Genomic DNA, 20,797 nt, shown 5'->3' on the forward strand with positions numbered 1-20,797 from the left:
ACATGATGTATGACGCAGACATAATGGCATGTGAGGCAAGGAGTGTTCAAGCTTAAGGGGCTGGCCTGGCTTTGTGCTTACTTACTTTGCTGCCTTTTGAAATTTGGCCTTGGTGTTGTTTTCCTAATATCTAACAAGGATGATAAATGTGGACAATGGGACTTGTTGTTTATTGTTCACCTTCTTGTTTACTCTCTGGATTTTTAGTACAGAGTATAAGAGATGAAAATGGGCTTTTCTGTGTCTTGGGAACCAGTCATTCAACAAAAAGTTATCAACTCTTTGAAACAAAATCCCTGCCTTTTCAGGGCTAGTATTCTAGTAAGAAGCCACATAAATTAGTTTCTCATCAGTAGCACGGAAGGGTGAGTCCTGGTGGTACAGCCTGAAGAAGCCAGGAGAGAAGGGTGACAAAACCCAGGGAATGTGGGGGGTTGGCCCCAAGAAGAGGGAGCAAGCTTACCTTGCTCTAGAAAAGTAGTCCCCCAATTTTCCACCCAGCATATCCACGGGATGAAAGTAGATATACCTCCCTCAGCAAGAGTGGCTTGTGGCCACGGTGATACTAGGGGAGGATGGGAGTAGCAAAACACCCCAAGAAAGAAGAGATCTGGGTCACACTCCTCAGATGCATTGGGATAACCTGATGAAAAAAGACACACAGGGGAGCCATTGCTTCCTCTGAGCACATTCTCCTGAAAAAAAAAAAAAAGCATCTTTTTAGCAATATCTTGAAGCCCATCATGAAGATACACTAGGCAGAAAGCAAGAGTCAGTCTGTCCAGTTTCTAGTAAAAATATTAATTGTCAGGCATGCGATGTAGAGAGAAGCGGGGGCAGGGGGCAAAGAGGTCAGCTTTCTTTATGTGTCTGGATATTGGAACCTGGGGACATTGCTGCCCAGCCCTTGAGAATATTGTAAAACTGGGTCAATGGATCAAAGTCACAGAGTGCCAGATTCTATCTCAGTATAAGAAAGAACTTTTTGAGGATGAACATTTTCCAACAATGGCTCAGATATCTTCACAAGGTAGTGTGTATCCCATCCTGGAAGAATTCAAACCCCTGATGGTCATCTGTCAGAGCATCCTGTATTGGGATGACCAATCATGGCCCCTAATGCTCAAATCTCAGATTCTGGTAATGGAAGGTAGAGGCCTGAAGAATAGGAGAAATCTGAGGACTAGTCTTACCCAGAATCCTTCTAGTAACAATCACAGGAGCCCAGAGGCTGGTTCTTAAAACTGAATGGCAACAGAATCCATTCCATGCCAGCTCTTCATCACCAAGGGCTTGGCAGTCATTCCTATGTGTCGTTGTTTGATGCTTAGAGGCATTTGAAAGATGGCCAAAATGGAAAAGTAAGAAAGTGAAGTGCCTAGTTCAAGAAGCAGACTTGCTTGGGACAAGGACACGGTGAGGTTTTCTCTCAAGGGGTTGTGCAGAAACTTCTAAATAGAAAGACTTGGCTCTGACAGAGTCTGATTTTAACCACCCCGGGCCCTCCTCAGCCTCTTAGAATGGTTGAACAAACGGCTCTAAATCACCTTTTGCTGGAGGAAGCCTGGTTCTCACAGGAGGGCCTGAGTTTGGCCCCTGATAAGGCAGCATGTCCTGTCTGGCTCCCCATCCACACCTTCCCAGCTGGGCCTGCTGTGGATGCCACAGAGTTCAAAGGCACTGCTTCCCTTGGACCCACATCAAGGACTGGAATGAGGAAAGGGTCCTCTGACCTTCCCATAGTGAAGGATAGGACCACCTTTGTGTTGCATGTGTTGAGAGGGGGAGTGGATTTTTCCTGCCACTATTGTGTTTTCATGCACTGGATGTAGAATATGTGAAAACAATCATCGGAAATGGTCTTTCACCTACGGCCGAGGCTGGATCCTGGCCCATTGTGGGGAGACGCTGTGTTCACTCAGTGGGAACCTGGTGGCCCATGTTAAGGACACTCACTAGGGGGCATGGCTGGGCTTTCCTAGCCCCTGCCCTGAACACTGGTGCTCTGAGAGTCCCTCCCAACTAGGCTGTGGGCAAGTGCCTTCTGCTCACCAGCTCTCTCAACAGGACACGTCCACCTGGAGGCCAAACCTTATCCTAAGACCCACAACCCACCTCGATCTCAAAGTTTCCCACTTCCCTTTCAACCTGATTTGATAGTGAAGACTATGCCAGGCCTGAAGTTCAGCCCTCTCCTGGGCTCTTGGGAAGCTGCCATGCAGTTGTGGCAAGCCACGCAGGGAGACAGTAGGATTTCCACCCATCCTGAGGTTAAGGCTGCCGGGTGCTGTTGGTGGGAAGCTGATGAACCCTGCGGCGGTCAGTAAGGGGTGGGAAGTCTCCTCCAACCAGAGCTCCCCCGCTCAGGCCTGCACAGGCCTCCTGTCTCGGAAAGGACACGTCACCTTCTTTCTCACAGGCCTGTCCTACACTGGGAAAGACCGCCAAGCTCCAGAGGCCTCCTGGTATCAGAAGGTGCAACAGCAATGCTAACAGGGGCTGTGCAGGCCTCTGTGGTGTGACCTCTTCTGAAAGGAGCCCGGACAAGCCATGGGCCAACACCCACAGGCTGAAAAGGAGACCGGGAACATTAAGGAGGGAAAAAATGAGAAGCATGAAGATTTGTACCAGAGGGATAACTGGCCACAGCAAGCCTCTCTGCAGGCTTTTTTCACCTTCCTCTGCCGGCCCTGAGGTTTCAAAAACCCAGTAAATAAAAACTGAGCCCCAGACTGATTATGACCCCATTCCCCCCTGAAAAGACGTAGATCACCCGTTTTCTGCCCTAAACACGGGGCAGAGCAAAATGCTATTAATAACCCCGGTTCCTCCCCAGTCCACTCAGGGTATGCAGGGCTGGAGCCTGCTTCTCGATCACAGGCAGCTGTTCTGAAACAGGTTTGGGAAAGTGATCTTTGGCACATAATGAAAAGGGTGTGTATGTGTGTGTGGGGGGCGGGGGTACCCAAGAGTTCTCTATCAGGGCCAATGATATTTTTAAGTGCCGAGAATCGGCCTGTGACTGTTGCTCAAGGCTACAGCGCATAGCCTTGCCAGGGATCGGAAACTAATTTCAGAGGAGGCAAGAAAGCACGTCCCAAGAACTGTTCATTACCGAGCTGTCATTTCTTATGGAAAATCAGGTGACGCCTCAGAGTTTATACAATCCTCTCCCCACCACCTCTCCCTCTTTCGCTCCCATCTAGAAAGGGAGCAGTGAATTTGAGCAATCTGGGAATTTTGGTTTCTGCCCTCCCCCTGAAGCATGACCGATGGCCCATTTTTCAAGCCAAATCTCACCCCTTTGCAGGCAGCTGTCAGGAAACCACAGAAGGTGCCTGCAGGAGCACAAGAAATGGCTGGTTCTAATCTGGAGAAGAAAATGAATTAACAAGGCAGCTACTTATGGAAGAATGTTTTCTTTCCTTCAGCCTCAGCCTGCATATTTTCACAACATGTGTACTCTGTTACCTTGTCACTTCCCTGTTTTCTTTGGGTAAATAACTGGGCTCTGGACTGAGGGGAAAAAAAGAAAGGAAAAAAAAAAGCCAGCTCGGGAATATCACTGGGAAGGCTTGCCTGGCCGGGCTGGAAGGGAAGAACGAGCACGCTCTGGGCACGAAACGGGTGCATTGCAAACCCAGCCTGGCCCGTCCTGGATGGGGCTTTTCACTGACCTCTGCAGGTCATGATGTGGGAGTCAGAGAAGGAAGGGTAAACTGCTCCCTCAGCCTTGCGGCTGGCAGGCTCCATGGCTGGGGGAAATAAAGAACTTTTCTCCTTCGCCAAGTCAAATGGAAAGCCCTCTCTGAACTCGACAGAGTCAACAAGGCATACTATGGCTCTGCTCCCAGCCTCTGCCTTCCCACTGGCCAGGGAGCCTCCAGGGTGAGGGAAGCTGGCCCCCCTGCGCCCCATTGTGAACCCTGGCAGGACCCAGGTCCTTCGGTAGAACATACGAGTAGGGTGTTGCTTTGTGGGGACACATGGCCAGTGTTTGCGTGTGTCGGCGACATTCTCCATCCAGGAAACGCCCGAAGGTTTTGCGTCTCTGTCTCACAGAGATGTTGCTCCATCCTTCCTCACTTCTCTGGGCTAGGAATGTTCACCTTGGGGTGTCTGTGCCACACATTGGATGAGCACAAAACCACACCGGATTCACCGGCAGGATACTTTTTGGATACACACTGTTGATGAAGGCACCAGGGAATGACTAGTTTGTGAAGAACAGCGAGTTACTCTGCTACATTAGGGTCTTTTCTTCAGGAAGCCATAGCAACACTTATTCACGTAGGTCCTCACAGCTAGTCATGAGAACAGAGAGCCAATACTAATATTGCTTCCAATATTGCACGGCACATAAAAGGAGTTCGTTTACCATGTGCCACAACACACCTGTGGGTGCTGGCTCCAACCTGCAGGGGGAAACTGAGGCAAAGAGTGCTCAGAGGCTGAGACAGGCACAAAAGCCCCCACAGCCAACTTGGCAAAGGCACCGGGGGATTAATTGGGTGATGTCTGGGCTTCGGCATATGTGCGTTTCCTTTCTCCATCTGCTCTGGAGCCTTTGATTCCAACCTTGAACTCCCTATCTCACTTTGTAGATCACACAGCCTTCATCGGGGAGAGGTTTGGAATTCAAAACCAGAGTTTTTGGTTGCAAAGGTCTGGCCCCCATCTGTCGAGTGGTTCCTTCAGTATGACTGGAAGGGGCTGACAGTGTCCCGCAAGGTGAGGTCACTTGGAGAGGAAGGGGGATGCTGTTGTTGCCTCTTCCAAAATGGTACTGGAAGGGTGTCGAGGGCTTTCAGAGGGAGAAAAAGGGAAACCCCAGAGCTTTCTGGGAACAGAGAGACAAGGACACTCATGGGTTATCCAAAGTATTCATGTGGTCTAATTCTACACCAGGCAGCTTCGGAGATGTGCTGCCAGGCAGATGGGAGGGAGCAGCTATGAGAACAAAGACGGCAGCTCACATTCCCTGAGCCCTTGCTGCTCCCAGGACTGCTGGGCACTTTGCATGTGTTACCTCATCTGGTCCCCCAGTGACCCCCCTGAGGTGGGTACTATTGTCCTCCTCTTCCCAATGAGGCACAGGGAGAGTAAGTAGCGTAAGCGTTCAAATTCACCCTGAGAGGTCAGGCAGGTGACAGTCACCGAGGCAGGGCAGTTTCAAAGCCACCATTTGTACTCACCATGCTATGTTGTCTCTGAGGAGAAGCTGAAGGAGCTCCCTCCTTGGGATTATGGCATTCAGGAGTAGCTCCTCCATCTGGCTTGACGGCCAGATCAGGGAGAAGGCTCTACAGGCACCAACATTGGTGGTGGAAGATTGCAGTGTCTCTCCAGTCACTGTTCCAGCAGTGTTTCCACGTGGAACCCCACAGTGACGGTCCCTGAGCAATTGCACGTGGAACTAGACAACTCCCCAGGCGCAACCCTACGCCTACTTGGTTTACATCAGTGCTTCAGTCTGTACCCTTGCACTTCTGTCTTTACTTCCTCCTAGTCACCTTCGCTAAGTGCCCAGGGCAAGCTTGGCAGAGTTGAGGCCCAGGTGAGCATGCCTGACCAAGAATTAAGCCACATTTCTCCCAGGGTGTCCCCTAGGCTACCAGCACCAGAATCTTCCTAGCTGCTCCAAAAATGCAGATTCTCTGTCTCTGTCAGAGACCTCATTAAGATTTTCAGCATTGGGACTGGAAATCTGCATTCTTAACAAGCTTCCCAAGGGATTCTAATGCTCCCTAACGTTCGAGGCCCATAATAGTAAGGCTTTCTCTGAATTAGGATGTGTTGAGTACAAGCCAGATATGGCCAAACAGAACCCTGGCAGAGTCACGCTGCACTCTTCCTCCTGTCCCTCAGAGGCTACGGGGTGGGCACTATGCAAAGAGCTCAGAATTTATTTGGGTACAGAATTTATTTGGGTACAGATTTAAATGGGGAGGCTGGCGGGAAAGGAAGTGGAGAGTGGCAGAGAAAGGTGTAGGAGGCTGTGTGCTATCTCTGCCAGTCCATTTGGAAATCCTAGATGGGCAAAGGCCCTGGCAAAAAGTCTCCAGCAAAGAGTCCAAGCGGAGTGCCTCCAAAACCCCATTTAAAAAGGCATTCCTGAATCTGGCCCATTTCCTGTGGGATGATCCCATCAAGCAGGACAGAGAGTGAATTGGGCCTTTGGGCTTTCAGAAGGGAAGTCAGGCCACCTTGCAAAGTGGAGAATGCAGGGGGCGGGGGAGCCCCAGGTAGGCCACCTGGGGAGGACGAGTGTGTGAGGGTGAGAGCCGTTTCAAGACTTCTGAAGGTCACTTTCAAAGAGGCTTGGGAGAGAGGGAGCCCCTGAGAGACCCTGAGTCCCAACCTCATTAAAGACATCCCAGGCAGGCCACTGTGTCCAGAAAATGAGATTAAGCCTTCAGTCAGTCAGTTTGGAGTTGGAGAAAAAAATTTTTTTTCTAATCCTTAATAAAATTGAAAAAGGAAGGGGGTTTCCCCCCATCTTGCCAATAACCCAGGACAACTGAACACAAAGGACTTGAAACTTGGCATGTAGTAAGACCTCCACGAAAATAATTTCCCAGCTCATTTGAAGGGAAAATAGTGCTATTTTTGTGACCATCTTTAGCATCTGGGCATGCTCCGTAGAAGTAAGTCAAGTGAAAAATCTTAGTCGGGGAAGTGGGGTGCGGAGGAGCTAGAGAAGGAAGTGGGGTGAGTTGGGGAGCCTTGGGTGTGTGCAGTCATGACTTCTACTTGTAGAATCGTTTGCGCCCATATGGACCTGGACGAGCCACATTGCATCTCTGGGGCTGGGTCTTCTCCGACACAAGGTAGGGAGAATGCCACACGGCCTACACAGCTACTGACTGGCTTGTGGCACTGGGACACTTGGGCAGACACACAGCGTCTCTGTCTGTCTTAAGTGCTCATGTCCTCGTCAGAATTCAGCCTGGGTAAAGACAGACCTTTCGCATCATTTCTTTAGTGGGAAAACCACAGGAAATAGGTTAACAGCAGCTCTGCGGTCTTTAGATTAATAAAATCAGGGCATTACTCAGAATTGCTCCTATGATTGGTATTTATATAGTGTCATATATGTATTTATTAGTGCCATATATACTTATATTATGTCAGACATCACATATACAAATCATATGTACCTGCCACTTGTATTTATATAATGTCATATATGCAGTGTCATATATATTTACATAGTATTACATATATGATATCATATATAACAAATAACTTATTATATTATAGGTATATATAGGTAAATACACATTATAGGTATTTTTTTATACATGTGCACACACGCATATGTGTATATAAATATTTGTGTGTGTGTATATATGACACTGTATAAATACTAATCACAGATACACACACATACATGCACAAGCACACATAGTCACTGGTTGAGTAACCTAAGGCTTCCCAGTGAGATCATGGACAATAAACACTTGAATTCTATTGTGGGTTGACCTGCATCCCAAGAAGATACATTGAAGTCCTTATCTGTGAATATGACCTCATTTGGAAATAGGGTCTTTGCAGATGTAACTAAGATGTAAGTTATGAGGAGGCCATACCAGAGTATGGTGGGCCCTTATTCCAGTATGACTGGTGTCTTTATAAAAAGAGAAGAGACACAGACTCAGATACACATCAGACACACAGGAAAGCCAGCAGGATGGAGGCAGAGATTGGTGTGATGCATCTATAAGCCAAGTATCAACACGGATGGCTGGCAACCCCCAGAAGCTGGAAGACGCAAAGAGGGACACTCCCCTAGAGGCTTCTGGTAGCAGGGCCCTGCTGACACCTTGATTTAAACTTCTAGCCTCCAGGACTGGGCAAGAATACACTGCTGTCATTTTAAGCTACCCAGTTAAGCACCAGTGTGTGGTACTTTGTCAGGGCAGCTCTAGGAAACGAACACGACTCCCACTGCAGAGTGGTAGGGAAGCATCAGTCAGGCTTTTGCATCTGCTGAGCCCCCAGTTCTTGGCTGCTTTCCCTGGCTCTCTCTCTCTCATGGGGAAGGGGTGGGGTGCCGCTACTTAACTGTTTCCAACTGAAACCAACACGTGAAAGGGTAGGAAGGCCCCCAGACCCCTTGCTCCTCTGTGGCGAAAGCTGATGGCTAAGGCCACACCTCTACCACCCTAAGCCCAGGCTGGATCATCCGGAAATGGGGAGCCAAGAGAGGAGGACACTTCGAAGCCTTAGTCTCCCAGCACCAGCACACGTGGCTTTGCACCCTCAAAGCGTGGTGGGAATTTATGGGTAGTCTGCTTCTGGACCAGAGTTCCTGCTGTGAGAGGTTTTCTTTGTTCACTTTAATGGTACACAGGAATTCTCCCCACGCCCCCTCAAAACAGCCACACATCTTTTTAAAATTTGCACCTTTTTTTCAGGCTGGTTTCCTATGGTGAAGGAGAGGCTAGGAAATGCCCAATAAATCATCTGTCTGTCCTCACTCAATTGAAAGGCAGGAAATGCAGAGAACAGTCCCTTACCTTTTCCACTTTGCATATAACAAGAGCTATCAGGACCCTTAGAAGGGCAGCCGCTCTGACAGGAATATTAATTCTTCAAGGCCACTGGAGTTGTTTCCAGGGACTAGACCCAAGGGGGCAGGCACATTTGGGATGTCGATTGCCTTTGCTACCAGCCCGTTCCATGAGCAACCTTTCTGGGACTTGCTCTGGGAAGTTGGTTCAAGGAGTGTGCAATGTAGGTGGTACAACAGCTAAGTCATGTTCAGGAAGATAATGACCAAGTACAAGGGAATGTCCGAGGAGAGGTTGAAGGTGTGGGGGGGGGGGGGAGGAACAGAGAATGCTTCCTGGTGGCCAGCTAAGAGTTCTTGGAAGGATCGTAGGAAGGAGAAGTAGCACTGCTGGAGATGCTGGGGACTCCTGAGAATGGCCCTGAATGGTGGCTGAGAGAGGCAGGAAATCGTGTGACTTACTTGGGGAACAGTGGAAACCCACAGTGTGCGGAAACAGTCAGGGAACAGGCTGGCCGTCCTTGCAGCACAGCCTCCACTTGGACTCACCGTCAGAGAAACACAGCTACTCCTACAGCTTTCAGGACTAATGTGATCTCCACAGCCGGTTTTCTCCAGAGGCCTTGCAGGGGGTACCCGCTGGGTATTTCACAGCAAAGCTTCCCCAAACCTCTTGTGACAGTTCCCCTCTTGTTTCACACACTAAAACTACTCCTTGATCTCTCCTTTTCTCTCATTCTCTCTCTAGCCACCCCCGCTTAGCCTGCTTCGCCTCTGCCCTGGGGGTCCCCCTGTTGCTCTGGGCTCCTCCTCTTCTGACCTGCCCTGCTCCTCCAAAGCTCTGGCACCTGCCATTCAGGACAGGCGAGCCTCTCCTTAGGGAATTAGAGGCCCTTTTCTCCCCCTGACTAGCCTGCCGGCTAGCTTGGGGCTACAATCCTCCATCTGGCTCTTGCTTCTGGAACAATCTGGGGCAGGGTGGGGGACGGGAATGAGGGCCTGCTCTGCAAGGAGGGAGGGTGCAGAGGTAGGAGGCCACTGGTTCCTGGAGCAGCCTGAGCAAGGCTCTGGGAAGAAAAAACTCCAAAGGAAGATAGGAAAGTCAAACCAAAAGGTGGCGCAGGGTCTGGAAAGACTTTCAAGTTTGAGGTCTGTCCGCCTTACAGACTGGGAGCCATGAGCCTGAGTCTGTTCTGTTTACACAGCTCCCCCAGGCCCTAGCACGGCACTAAACACATGCTGATACTCGGTATACACCTCCTGAATAAATGAACATGAGCATGAAAGGATGAGTGTGTGAGTGAGGAACCCAGCAATGCCCCAGCCAAAGTCACGGGACCCTCTGCAACACCACGGCAGGTGAGGGGGTTCAGAGTATGCTACCCCAAAATATGGCACCTTGGCATATTGAATACTTTAAGCTGAAGGAGACTGAGAAAATGGCAGAAGCAGGAATATCACTGTGTTCTCTTACCCCTCACCCTGCCCCTCACCAACACTGTTCCCATGAAATGGTCATAAGACCCTCATTTAAAGGGTGCCCTTCCTATACCTGGAGGTATCTTATCTCCAAAGACAAAGGGACAAGAGGAACCTTAATAAAGAGGCTTTGCTAAGCTCCCCCAGGTTACTACACTTGCCTCATATTCCTTAAGCTATCACATTCCTCCACGACTGCCCACTCCTGATCAAACAGAGCCTACAAATACTCAGATCCGACAGTTTCTCCAGGCCTCCATTTCCTTGGGAAGGTTCCCACATCACATACAACCTACCTTAAACAAATATGTATGCTTTTCTCATACTAAACTGTCTTTATCAGTTTAATTTTCAGACCTAGCCAGGGACCCCAAGAGGGTTGAGGAAAACTTTCACCTTCCATATACGGGTCAATGAACAGATGTGCCAGGATTCACCTGCACAGCTGTCTGTGAAGGTGGCAATTCTAGCAGGTGAAAAGGAGGGAGCCTCACTCCACCACGGTCCCCCATGCTTGTCTCCCATCTGCCCTGCACTGGTTCACACTTGGGTGGAATCACAGACAGTGTGGGAAATGCCCAGGGAGACCTTGAGTCCCCCTCCCACTAGATGGACCAGGAGACCCTGGCTACTTCAGGGTGTGACTCACCCACTTCCCTAGAGGGCCAGTGTCGGGGGGGCTTTCCCTGCAATATCTGCTTCGTGGACTAGATGTCAAGTCTTAATGTGTTATCCTTCCAGAAATAATTTAATTGTAAAAAAAGACCGTGCTGAGTGGATAACATTTAACACAGGAGAAGGGAAGGAGAGAAAGGGAACCAACATGCATTGATTCTCTATCGTGAGCTAGTCACTGTGCTAATGTTCTTAAGAATTTTTTTAATTTTTTTTAATTTATTTTTGAGACAGAGAGAGACAGAGCATGAGCAGGGAAGGAGCAGAGAGAGAAGGAGACACAGAATCTGAAGCAGGCTCAAGGTTCTGAGCTGTCGGCACAGAGCCCCACGTGGGGCTCGAATTCGCCATCTGCAAGATCATGACCGGAGCTGAAGTCGGATGCTCAGCCGACTGAGCCACCCAGGCGCCCCTTAACGAATATTTTTTAAAATTTGTTCTAATACCTCTACTGCTATTCATTCAGCAATTGCTTCTTGAGCACCTACTATGTTCCAGACATGTTCTAGGCATGGGGAAAAAGCAGGGAATGAAACAGACAAAAATCCTGTCCTTATCACACATGCTAGTAGAGAAAGGAGAAAATGAAAAGAATGCATAGTATATTAGAAGGTGATTGATGCTATGGGGAAAAATAAAGCAGGGAAGGAAGACAGGAAATGCCAGCGATGGGTAGGGTGGTGGGAGGGTTGCAATTTAAAAATAAGGTGGTCAGGGAAGGCACCACGGAGAAAGTGACATTTAAGCATAGACTTGAAGGGGGTAGGGAAAGAGCGTGTCCACATCTGGAGGGGAACATTCCAGGTGTAGGAACCACCTGACAGGGAATGGTCCTGTGGCAAGAATGTGCATGGTCTGTTCCAGGCACAGCAAGATCAGTCTGCTAGGTAAAACACTAAGCCCACTCTCTAAACATGGAGAGAACTGGCTCTTCTTGGTGGCTCACAAGGTTAATTCATCTTGCTGAGGAGGTCAAGGTCACAGGCACGGGATATATTTGTTTCCTAACAAAAGTCATTTTGCAAAAACAGAAGAGTAGGTCACAAGAGAGTATATTAATTATCACAACTCTGCCCTTCATCCTCATCTGGAGCCCAATACCGCTGCTGTTTGCACTTAGACAAATCACACTATTTGAGTTTCAATTTTCATTTCTGCAAAATAGGGGATAACATTTAATAACACCCACTCCAAGAGATTGGGTTAATATATTGTATAAAGCATTTTGTAAACTGTGACGTGCTGTAGCAATTGTTTGTTGTTGTTATTTTTATACCATAACAGCAACTCAGGGTCTATGCCCAACTGAGGTTGGGTCTGTAAAGCCATTTTCATAGGCAAAGATAACTTCTTAGTTCTATTTCCTGGGTTGCAAAAGTATTTTTACTTAGGTATTACACTAATCTTTCCATTTGGGGGTGGGAAAAGATTTCTTGAGGCTCTCACCATCCCCTCTGAACTTTGGCTGGATCTGTTAGACCATTTCCCAAACCTGAGTTAATCCTACGATCCCCACCCTTACCCCCTCACCACTTTGGCTTCGGTCTCCTAGCTTTGTGGAGACTTGTGTGCCTGTGCCTATGGTCTCTATCACTAAATCCCACGGTGTGACCGCGACTGGGCTCTCAGTGTTGCCAAACCATTTTCATCCTTCGGTTAAGCCCTTGTTTGCTTCCTGCGGTGAGAGCTTAGAATCCTAGTCCCCAACCCCACGGCCCCTCCCCTCACTCTGGGCAGATGGCCGGCCTGCAGCTGCAGGATGAGGTTCAAGTTCAATAACACGGGCTCCTCCCTGCCTGGGCATTCCTTACCAGACCTCAGTCTCCCCTTTACTCCACCCATCTTCTCTAGATCCAGAGCCAACACCATCTTCCTGTAGAGGGGATGATTTCTTCTTGTGCTGATGGCTCTATCACAGTTTCTATAGAAATAATTAGGATTTAGGAACAAGGAAGCTGATTGCTATATTATTTACTATAAAAACTGAGAAGCAACTCTTTGTCCAACAAATGGGGATTGATTAAACTGATAATGGGTACAGCCATGAGATGGCAAGGAAAACTGTAAACGGTATGTCTCAATTTTGCTAAAAGCCAAATAAAACTGGCAACAATAAACACAAATTACATGTGCATATGGAAAAAAAAAAGACTGGAGGGAAATATACAAAAATATAAACAATGATTATCTTCAGGCAATGAAATTATGAGTGATTTTTACTTTTAGTATTTTACCATATTCTGAAATGTCTACTGTAAGCACGCAGTATTTTTATAATTAGAACGGAAAGCAAAAATATTATTAACACCTCTCTGTAAAAGCTGTGGGTGATTCAGTTCTTTTCCCTTTAAATGGAGACTTTCCCGGGTGGGGTCTGGTTGACAGCTGTACAGTAACTCTCGTTACATGTAAGGCCTAGAAGAAAACCATAACCAATTAACATTACAGCGGGAGCTGAGGCATGCAGAATGGAAATGCCTCAATGGAAATGTGTTATTACTAATTTTTTTCCCCATTGTTGGACAGGTGTTTAGAGGAATGTGTTAAATTATCTTCAGATAATTTATTTTTTAAATGCTATGGTTATTCCGTTTTTCTGCCTCTGTTGTCATGGGAACCTTTGATATGGGGAAGGATTCAGTGTGGATATTTCATTGTAAGTCTGTTTAATCTATTTACCTGAGGCCCTACTGTGTGCCGTCACTGGTGATACAAGGGGTGATCTGCAAGTGCCTTACACCAGGGGCTTTGGAAACATTTGGGGGTGATTAGGATCATCCAGATGATTGGAGGAAAGTGCTACTGATTTAGTGGGTGAGGGCCAGGATTGCTAAACATTCTACACTATCTGGGACAGTCGTACATAACCAAGAATGGACCTTCGTCTCATGCCACCACCCTGGGGGAGAAACACTGAACTGAAAAGTTGAGGCAGGCAATGCCTGGAAGGGCCAGAGAGAAAGGAGGGCATGGCTGATTCTCAGCCTTGTCATGCTAGTATTCAGGGTGACCAGATCTCCCAGGTTTTCCAGTGGAGCCAGAAATGTAGATGATGATGTAAAATCTCCCGATTTTTAAAAAACACTGCATGGGCCAAACAAAACACATCTGTGGGCCAGACTCGGTCCTCTGGTTGCCAATTTGCAACCTTGTCTTAGGGGGAAAGACACAGTCCCTGTCTTCGTGAGAGTATAAGGGAGCCTGTAGAAGATCAAGTTCAAGTTCTAGAATGGACCAACCTAGGTTCAAATCACAGCTCTGTCATTCACTACATAGACGATGATTTCAGGCAAGTGAACATCCTCTGAACCTTACTGTCCTCCATGAAATGGAACTAATGGGAACACTCACTGGTTTGTTACGAAGATGAATCCAGGTGGGAGAAGTCCCCAGTAACCTGCACATTCGCTTAATAAAGTAGAGCCATTATCATTGTTAAGGCCATCACAGTCTAGTATAAGAACCTACTGTGTACGCTACACTGTGCTAGGTGCTGAGGGCTTATAAATAAGTGTGAGAGAAAGCCCTTGACCTGGACGTGTTTTCCTTCTGGAAAAAGAGATAAACCTGGGACATAAATATTGTTAAGCGCATCAGGTATATGAATGTGGCTCACATCAGACCGTTACAGGAGACCAGAGGCAGGTACATCTTATGAAGGTGGTGGCGGCTGGGGGCGTTGGAGTCCAGCCAGAATGAGAGGGAGGGGAGAAGTGGCCTAAGCAAAAGACAGATTATAGAATCATAGTAAGAACTGAGTGCTTACCACATGCCAGGTACTCTCTAAGCACTCTGCCAGGTGGTAAGTGTGCTCCTTTGGCCTCATACGTATGAGGGATAAGGCATGTGCCTGGGAAGGTCCCCCAGAGCCAGGGCATGGGGTTGCTGACTAGCAGGCCAGAGCCTGGCAGAGTATTTAGTTTGTTGGCATGGGAGCAGAAGCAGAGAAGTGACAGGCAGGACCAGTAATCTGGGACCAGTAATCTGGGGTGGAGCACAGGATGGCATGGAAGTGGAGGGGAGATAGCAGACTTGTGCCGAGGCCACACGTAGGGGACTTCTCCCACCTGGATTCATCTTCGTAACAAACCAGTGAGTGTTCCCATTAGTTCCATTTCATGGAGGACAGTAAGGTTCAGAGGATGTTCACTTGCCTGAAATCATCGTCTATGTAGTGAATGACAGAGCTGTGATTTGAACCCAGGGGATGGGTGGGGAGCCCTGTGAAGGTTTCTTTACCAGGTCTGGTGGGTGGTGGGGGATGCTGTCAAAAATGATTGCCTGGGAGATAACGGGAATTTTATAAAGACAATTTTAAACTCCTGTCTTGAGCCACCTCCATGCTCTCCTGCCTCTCTTTCCTCACCCTCCACCAGCTTGTCAGTGTTCTCTACTGGCCAGTCCTCATGGTTATAAATACTTCCTCCTTAACTATTTTTGAAAATTTTGGAAGCAACTCCTTCCCTCACCAATGTGCTGTTATTTTCAAATCTCCCCAGAAAGCCTGTACCAACCCCCACCCTCCCACCCTTGCGTCTCTAGAAAACAGATCACTGCTGGGGTTGATGGATTGGGTACAGCAAAGCTTTCAGACTTCTGACCCACCAGGGATGGCTGATATAAAATCCCATGCTGCATGTGAAGGAAGAGTGTGCTTAGTAAATTCTGTAGAACAGTTTTTTTTTTCTTTTTTTTTTTTTCAGGGGGGAATTGTGAATCCACTAAAAAACAAAAGGTTTCCAAGTACTCCAACCATTTGCATTTCAACAGGCAAAATGGTGTTTAAACACAAGGCCCATCTTTTTTTCAAAGTAGACCAAGCCATACCTCTCTAGGGAAGACTATTTTAGCTGTGATTCTGATTTATTCTATAGGATGGAGAGCAGTAAGATCATCTTGTTGGGGATGCTTGATGCCTGAGCTTCTTTAAACCATAACCAAAATCAGTCCAAAACGGTGCAGTTTGGCTACAAGGCATTTTTAGCACAAACAGCTTGCAGCAGTAAAGAACTATGACACAACAGAGCGGACCAGTGTTTTCATAGACTGACTTATAGAGGCAAGTTTCCTGTCGCTGGAGGTGACCAAACATCATGCGATAGCACAAGGATTGTGCCATGGTGTCCCCCCAGGAATCAGTAAAAAAGAAATACCTAGCAGACTTTTTTTTCTTTCTTCTAGAGCCTTCTATACAAGTACATCCAGCGCCTGGCCTAAGCACCAGATGTGAGCTAACAATCCTGTGGTTACCTGGCCCTGTGATTTGGCACAAATCACTTCTCATCAGGTTAGACTCAAAGAAATCTGAGCAGGCTCCTGGGTTCAAACATTCTATGACTTATAGACAGAGACACAAAAACCAAGACCTTTCCAAGTCCAACTCAGAGCCTTGGAATTAGGATTGTCCTGCTGAGGAGGGCGAACAGACAGCTGGAAGCATATCTAGTGGCTTTTGCAGAACCTGACATGGCCCTGGGCTCAAGACTCTCAGCTCCCACTGATTCGTGGTGCTGGAAATTGTCAGCCTCAAGTCTCGCCCTAGGGATTTGAATCTCCAACCCAGTTCAGGGGTCCCGTAATCAAATGCAAATTATGCCTTTAAGCCCCGAAGGGATGGGAGGAGGGATTAGCTGACAACCCTGGGAGCTGCTGCCTAAGGCCCTTGGGAGTGACAGCCCCCCACTGGGAGGTCAGGAGGGAAAGAACGGAAAAGGGAGAGAGCTCAGGAGGGGTCAGGGGCCTCTGGCAGCCCCCACTTCATCCTCCGTGTGCTCCCGAACACACGGCCCTGGGTGGGGGTCTAATCTCCAGGCAGCCCGCCCTCGGCATTGTCTTGCCAGGGTCAGGACCCCCACCCCATGAGTCACTGGCCTCACTCTGGCCCCTCAGCCTCCATGCTCTCAGTGCTAACCCGCAATTCTCCAGGCCAAGGGCCCAGATACATCCGATCTATCCTACTCCTCTCTAGGCTCAGAGAAATCGGGACTGAACACAAAGGTGGGGGGGGCCTGATGGGCCACAGCTTGGTGAAGAGGGGTGCACAGAGAGTGGCAGAGCCAGCTTGGAACCAGCTCTCCAAGAGTAAACCAAATTGCTCTCCTCCCTGACCCACAACGCTTTCCAATCAGGGAGTCTAAAATTACCATATTTACAGCATCTGCAGCCAAGCCGAGCACTAAACAAGATGAATAGCTGTGACGCACGATCTGAGTGGAAGTATGCAGCAGGGCTGGGCCGGGCTGGGTTGGGCAGCAGGGTGCGTGCCCCAGAGGGGAGAACAGGCGGTCCCTGGCTGGGGGACTGACAGGATTCACCCAGCACCAAACCCAAAAGAAGGTGGGAGATAGAGCAATTGACAAAGAGAGAGACAGAGAGAGAGAATTTGAGGACATGATGCTGACTTTACAAATCTCCTTTTCCTCCTTCTGCCTCTCAAAGACAGGATCGCTGGGGTCTTGCTTACAGTGGGACAGCCATGTCTGTGAGTCCTCTTCCCAAGCAGCCTTTTCCAGGGAATCTGTGGTCAACCCACATAGATTAAATGACTCCATTCATAGAGAAGGCCCAAGAACCTGGGCCATGCAGCTCTGGTAGAGACCAAGGTGGGAATGGTGGGAACATGTTCTGTGTAGTGGTGTTCCAACACTCTGCACCAGCCTGGCCTGTTCTTTCCCTGGAAGGGAAAATGCCCAGGAAAAGAGAGTGACTCATGACCTGCAGACGCTCTCTCCAGACCCAAATACAACAGAGACCTGGGAAGACATGGGAAGACAACGGAGACCTGGGAAGACTTTCAGATCAGTGTGGATTCTCCTGCATCAGAGACTCACCGCAGATCCCCTGGAATGCTGGGACTCTGAGTGACAGGATTGCTAGACCCCTACATTCTTCCCTTTAGCTAGAGCATATCCTCTTTGGTCTGTTTTGTGTCCTGGGCTTCTCTTTACATTCTCATTTCATTTCTGCAACATTTTCAGAGCCTAAAATAAGTGTGGAAATCACTGGTTTGTGCTAGAGGGCAGGAAGTAGAAGGTAGTAGTACATAGGTGGCATGAAAGAAGGGAAAATGAGGTGTCTGTAGAAACAGTTTTGGATGTGTCAGGGAATGCTAAGAAAAAGAAGTTAGGATTGAGGGAAGGTTAAGATCAGCACTAACATGTGAACCAGCTCCCAGAGGAAAGCCTCTTCCTTGAGAAATCTGGAACCAGCTGCCATTTGCAATAACCCTGCTGGAACCTGAACCCAGACCCACAGTGGGGGCCATTTGTTAAGCAACTGCCTAGTCCTTATGAGCCATTTTTGGTAGGAGGTGATAAGAGGAAGGGTTTGCCAGTGTTTGAGTTGTGGCTGCCCACTCAAAAAATGTTTCCAAGCTGATAACATTCTCAAATAGGCACACCACTCAGCACATGACTAAATCTGGCCCCACCCCCAGGGTCTCTTAGATGGTGAAAATCCTGGTAAACTGCACGGATGTGTTTCTGTTCTCAGTGACCCAGAATTTCTAAGAGCTTCCCTTTACCACTGACATGGTAAGGAAGGGGCAATATTAGTCACCCAGGATGGCAGCTCCCATTTTCATTGCTCTGACCTAGATGGGGCTGGTCTTTCTCAACAGTGGCCAGAAGTCCCCCTCTCTTCTCCTCCTACTTCTTGGACCTCCCCTTCTGTCTTTCCCATGGCTTCTTTTTCATATTCTCCCATTAAATTGTGTTTCCTCCAGGTTTGGACTTCTGTTGTCTCTTCGAACTCTGTTCTCCTTGAGTGACCTTACTCTTTGCTGACTTCATTTATTACCAAAAACCTGTGACCTCAGCCCCAGCCATCTCCTGAATTGCTCACATATATTTCTGACTGCAACATCTCCAGTTGGACATTCTACAGTTGTCTCAAATCGCACATGTCCAAAACTGATCTCATTATCTACGCCCTCCTGCTTCCCATGACAAGCCCCTCCTCGGGTTCCTCCCCTATCCTTTCTCTCTCAATGGTATCACCAGCCACTCAGACATCCCAATGGAAACCTTAGAGGCCCCTCTGACCCTTCCCTCTCCCTCATCCAGGTCTGTCAGTGTTAACTCTGATGAGTCCTTTAAATCTTTCCCCCTTCCATCTATGCCATCAGTGCCCCAGATTAGGTTCCCAGCATCTCTTTGTCACTACAATCCTTACAGGATCACCCAGCCTCAGATGCCCTCCACTCTACAAATAGGAGACAATCCTCTGAATACAGATCTGATTTGGTAAATATTTCTGATATTTGGTAAATTGTGCCCAGGACCGGGCATACAACGGTAAGTATGACCAGTAGGATCTCTGTCCTCATGGGACACATGTCCCAGTTGGGGAGCCAGACAGGAAACAAGCAGAAACCAGACAAGTGAATAAAATACTTCTAAATTGTAGTAAGTGCTATGAGACAAACAAATCAGGGCCTGAGGTTGGAAATAATGGGGTGGGGTGGAAATCTGTGCCACCACCCACACAAAGACCTTCAAAGGCTCCTCATTGTGTACAGAACAAGGTTCAGACTCAGCGTGGCACGCAAGGCCCTTGCCAATCTGGCCCAATCTGTTTTTCAGCTCCACTTTTATTCCCCCTCCCCTCTAACCCATGCCTCGTGTCCTATTCATCTTTGAATTCCCAGCCCCTTGTTCCTGGCAGATAATAAGCAGGTAATAAATGGGGAATCAATGTGTGGAAGAATGAGTGATGGACGGAGTTCCCTTTATAGTCATGCCCTCTCCCCTTTCTCATGTCCGCTCTTTGGTGAAGCTGCTTTACAAGGGCTCCTTCCCCTGAGTCTCCATCGTGTTTCTCAGACTATTTCTGCCCCAGGTACCTAGACTACTTGATGGTCTCTCCGGGTAGACTGTTAAGGCAAGAGGGCAAGGACAATCTTGTTCCATTCTGAAAAAAAGGCCTGGCACACAGCAGATGCCTGAAACATGCCAGGTGAGTTGATATGAAGAACATGAAGAAAAGGGAAGTGACTGGTGTCCTTCTTAGACTGTTTTCTGCTAAAATAACTCCAGTGGCCAAAATAGTTGGGTGGAAAGAAGTAGAATGAAGATATCATTGCCAAGTGGACAGCCAAAGGTACACACTTCCTCTTGCTCAAGGAACAGCCTCAAAGAGCCCAACTTTGTCACTATGCCTTTGCTTTGAAAATATTTTTGCACAATCAAAGCAGGGAACAATGAAGCAAATGCATGCCCATGGCACTCAGAAGATCTGCCTGTATCCATGAGAACAGAAACTCCCCTGATTGAGAGTTGGTTCTAGGGCTCAGCTTATCCTTTCACAGGATCTGTTAAGAACTAGCTCCATTTCTATCTTAGCAACCTAGGATACTTGCTTCTTTCCAAGGACCTTAAATGAAACCTAACTTCTCTGCTGTTCCCACATCCTGTTCTTAGAACTCCTTAAACATTATTCCCTAAGGCCAGAATAATTGAACATAGGGGTCTGTTGGTCTTTGGCAAATACATTTGGCAGGATAGGGAGAAAGTGGACAGGGAACCAACCATAAAAATTTTCAATAAAAAAATCTAAATAAAGGTAAGAATAAAAATGAGAGGTAGATTTTGTGAATTATTTTAGGCTTAGTGCCTGCTCTCAGAAAGGTACTGGGCATGTGCCAATCTGCCTGGCTTTCTCAAATCACCGTTGATTCATTTGAATTTCACACATGGTCACCTTGTCCTCCTTTCTTTTTTTTTTTTTTTTTTTTTTCAATCTCTGCAGAAAGCACCTCAGTCCTGACCTGAGCATTTCATTAGTCCTATCTCCTTAGAGACCATTTCAGATTTTTCTTCACAGCCTTATTTTATTCACTCTGGCTCAATGTCACCAACCCAACTGTCCTCAGCCAAGCCTCCAAAGGAAATATGATCCACTTGCTGCGTCAGATCATTTGGAAATAGATACGATTGGCTTGGAGTCATTCCATGCAGGGCTGTAAAATTGCTCTCTCTCCCTCTAAGTGGGTTGGGTCAAGCCCAAACTGAGGCAAGAAGTTTCCAAGGAATACAGAGCAGAGGACTATAGTAAGTGGTGGTGATTCAGCCAGTGGTCCTCTTGCTTCTGAGTCAGTATTAACCTTCCACTAGTGGCAAGTATGTACAG

The sequence above is a fragment of the Lynx rufus genome, unplaced genomic scaffold (genome assembly GCF_022079265.1).
Source record: "Lynx rufus isolate CCGP_SWC_20201006 ecotype Redwood Valley unplaced genomic scaffold, mLynRuf1.p SCAF_17, whole genome shotgun sequence".
NCBI lineage: Eukaryota > Metazoa > Chordata > Mammalia > Carnivora > Felidae > Lynx > Lynx rufus.